A 4543-nucleotide genomic window follows, 5' to 3' on the forward strand; every position below is an offset into this window, starting at 1 on the left:
GATTTATATTTTCTAAATAATTATAAATATTTATTTATTTTTGTTCATATACAGAAATGTATACATACATATATAGAATTGTGTGTGTGAATATACTTGAATGAGTCCGATATGCGAGTGAACGTGATTAATAAAATTCTTCCTCTCCTTTTTATGTTATCTCGCCTGTGGTCTATTCAATATACACAGTGGGTCCAGCTATTCATGTTAATGTAATGTAATTCTTGCATCTAATCTAAATTAGAAAGTAACGACCGAGGTGTCAAGCCATCCCTTAAATATTTTTATAATTGTTGTGGTGCGAAAGTAAGCCCAAATCAGAGTTGCCTGGAAATGGCGTTACAACCTTTTCAAATGATAAAGTTACTCATTTTCACTCTTTCTCTGGAACAGGGTTTGTGCGGAAAGTAATAGGACTGATTTTCTTCCGCCGCAACTGTACTTCTGAGCGTGCGCGCACCGACTGACGCGATTAAATTCTGTGTGAAACTCGGTAAATCTGCGACAGAGACGTTTGATATGATCAAGCAGACTTATCCAGATGTTGCCTTAGGAAGGAGTGGTGTGTTTCGGTGGCACCAGGCCTTTTTGGAGGGCCGGGAAAAGGTCGCTGATGAAGACCGTGCTAGGAGACCTGCGACTTCGACAAACACCGACAATGTGACTCATGTGCGCAAAGTTTTGAACTCAGACGTCGACTAGGTATTCGTTTATTTGCCCAGATGTTTAATATTTTTCATGACATTGAGATGGAGCACTTGAACATGCGCAAGGTGTGCGCAAATATGCGTCCATTTTTCGGCGATTTCGTCCTTCAAACGGTTCATTAACCCTTTGTAATAGTCGCTGCCATTGTCTTGATTGTCCATTTTCAAGGTCATAACTCTTTCGAGCGGATTCATCATATGCAGTACACAAGGATAACTGTCGATTGGACTTCGGATTGAAACGATGAAGCCGTGTTTCATCAATTATCACATAACGATGCAAAAACTCGGGTTTATTACGCTTGAACATCTCCAAACACTGCTCCGTATCAACGATTTTTTGGTCAAAAGTGAACCCACTTTGCACAAAGCTTTCTCATAACAAAATATTCGTGAATGATATGATTTACACGTTCTGTTGATGTCTTTAGAGAACCTGCTATTCCGAACAACTGCAATTTCCAAATTATTCTGTAGACTTGCTTAATGCTTTCGTCGGTATCAACTTCCTTTGGGTATTTACCGTCTTCGATGCTCATTTCACCACGTCTAAACTTAACATACCAATCCTTGGTCGTTGGTTTTTCCTGGTGCAATGTCCGGAAACTCATCATTAAGTGAAGCTTTTTCTTCAACTGTATTTTTTTCATTCAATAGTTCCTTCACTCAAAATGATATAGTTTGCTTCGACTTTGTAGCCTTACTTTCTAGTGTCCTGAATGAAAAATATATATCTTTTTAGTATTTTTGCTCAAATCGCAATTGTTTAGATGCGCCCTTATCATTAATAAGAATCTCCGAACATAAATTTAATAGTTCTAATTTTAATAACCAAAACAAATATTTACCAACTATGAAGTGAGTCTTCCCTCGACATGAGCTATTCAGCGTTACAAATGCAGAAATACCTACATATGTCAAAACAGAAATCTCTTTTACTAACTATGTATGTATGTATATCAATTAGTTTAATTAACACACCGATATTAGTCACTAGTAGAAGCGTCATGCTTACATCATTGCGCCCCCATAGGTGCGATTAATTTGTTGGGGACAGTATACAAATGTAGTAGATATATTATATACATATGTATGTTTGTACATGCATATAGTCACTCAGTGCAATAAATACTATAATATATAAACAATAAAAATACACCTTAAAAATTATGAAGAGCACTGCAATTGAATAGTAAAATAACTAATAAAGGCTTTGACTAATATATAAGAGCCTATATAGGATTATACGTTTCAAAAAAACACAGTTACTTTCTGCACATTCCATATAAATCTATATTTAGAATTATTATCATTATTACAAAAAAAAATAATTTTTTGCAAAAAAAATTTAAAAATGGAAAAACTCATACAATTTTGCTTTACTCCCAGTAAACAAATTCGACATTATATATTTTTTGAAAGCATTTAGGATGAATTATATAATAAAAGTAGGTTAAATTCTTATTCTCAAAATGCTGAGTTTGATTTTGACTTATAATGTAAAGTCAGTTGCTAATATTTTAGCTATTTTTCTCCAAGAATTCTTCAAAAGAGAGTATATACCTAAATATATGTTTAAAATATGAAAGTTATATAGAAAACGCTGTTCCAACTCTATTTTACCTTTCAAACGAGCTTCTCGTCTACATATTTGTCAAGTGAACTTCGACCTTTTTTTGCAATAATATATTGCTTCGTAGAATTGTCTGTATGGCGGAAATAATTTATTTTATTTTATATTTATTTACTTATTTATTTTAATCTACTTTTCTTTTTTTAATTATATGGTACATATATTATTTTCTTTATTTATTTTTTTATTATTTTATATTTCTTACATACATATGTAAATTTTTTGTTACTGTTGTAAAAAAGAGCTTTAAGCTAATTAATTCTAAGTCAGTTTCCAATTAGTTCCAAAACGTGATTCAATTTAAGTTGAAAAATTTAAAACTACTTATATATGTATGTATGTGTTTATGTATATGAATGCATTGTATCTGCATACAATGTGTGTTCCACTGTTACTACACTTTTGGGCCACATGTGACCATGTAAACGTGCCTAGACGCAACTTTCAAATGCGGTTTGCATTAGCTATAGATCGGACACGCGTGTAATGGATGCCTAGTGATTCTCTTACGTTACAGTTGTTTATTGAAATTGCTATTGTTCTTACTACGAATGTTCACCCTTTTGCTTGTTTAGTACACTTGTACGCTGTTTTGTAATTTAGAACGCTCGGCGATGTGCACTAGTTGCATTGGCACACACGTGTCTCGCACTATCGCTGTGCAAATGCAAGTCAGATAGATATTTACAAAATAATTGCGCCTACTTGCCGCTGACACTGACAGTGAAATGCTCACAGATATTCACCTACATACTCACTATACATATGTACATAACGAGTGCATAGTGCTGCTGCAGCAGAACTTAAGCGCAGCCAATGTCGCCAATGCCGCCCGCAGCAGCGGGATTTACAAGTGCCGTCAAGGTGTGCGCCTACAGCATATTTATATCTGTATCAATACAAGCGCGCATACCCTGCGAGAAATGCTGCTCAAACTAGGTATAAAAATATATATATTTTACTTTGATATATGAAATCACTGTCATAAACGAAAGTGTTTGGCTAATCCATAAGAGAGGTAGAATTGAAATTAATTATATGGGTAGTCGAAAAAGTCCTTTCGTATTTTGTCAATAGGTGTCGTTACAGTCGTATATGTATATAACATTGTGTCATACCATATAGTGTTGAAAAAAAATAAGTTGATGTTTGATTAGAAATACAAAAAGACTTTTTCGAAAACCCATTATAATATTTTTTTCTTTTTATTTTTTTTTAAGAATGTTTATATTTTTTTAAATTAATTTAATTTTTTAATATAATATTTTTTTCTTAATTTTTTTTTAATAGAATGTTCATTTAATTTCAACCATTAATTTAATTTTTTAATTTTAGCCCATTTGCGCATATAATTTTCCTACAGGATACACACATCATATTAATTTGTCATGCCATTTTTCACTTTGCCATCGCAAACAGCGAAATAAATACTCAGTCAGCTGTCGGCGACGTTTAGTTTGCTCCACACGCTCTTCAATGTTTTTTATTACCTTCATTTTGCTTGTTTCCTTAAAATTGCTTTTTTTTACTCAAAAACACATTTATTTATGTAAATGTGTGTGTTTGCGCGTGCAAATATAATTGTTTCGCGATACTATATGTAATATTTATGCATTGCCAGTGCGCTTAGGCGCAGCCAGCAAGTGTTTTTGTTAGTTCCTTAAACATTTATTAAGCGCAACAGTATTTCGGTGAAATGCAAACGAAAGAGAGCAAGCAATAAAAACACTGCGGTGCAATAATAAATAATAATGACTATGCCGATGTAAAAACAATGCACATGCCTCGGCAGCAAAAGCAGCAATATTGGCGGCGACTGCAAACGTCGCTGCTGCTGCGACAAGGAAGAATATTCGAACGCTTTCGAATAATAAGTTTAGTTTGCCGTTGGGGACAACAATAATAAGTTCGACAAAATGAGAAATCGCTTAACTTAATTTTAACTGCAGCTCTGAATTTATTTGTTTATTTTTTTATGACTTAACACACCACACAAAATACGAATCAGTACGAGTATGCAATGAAGTAATCGAAAAAATATTTTTTTTTTTAATATGTAAAATAATTCAAAAGTGTTAAAGGTTGTGCAAACTAAAAATTACGTGCTGTGAAATTATTAAAAATTAATAATAGTGTGAAAATGCAAAGCAAACTCGAAATTAATAATTAAATAATTATTTAAATGTAAATTAAGTAATAATAA

Source organism: Bactrocera neohumeralis, chromosome 3 (assembly GCF_024586455.1).
Source record: "Bactrocera neohumeralis isolate Rockhampton chromosome 3, APGP_CSIRO_Bneo_wtdbg2-racon-allhic-juicebox.fasta_v2, whole genome shotgun sequence".
Classification (NCBI taxonomy): Eukaryota; Metazoa; Arthropoda; class Insecta; order Diptera; family Tephritidae; genus Bactrocera; species Bactrocera neohumeralis.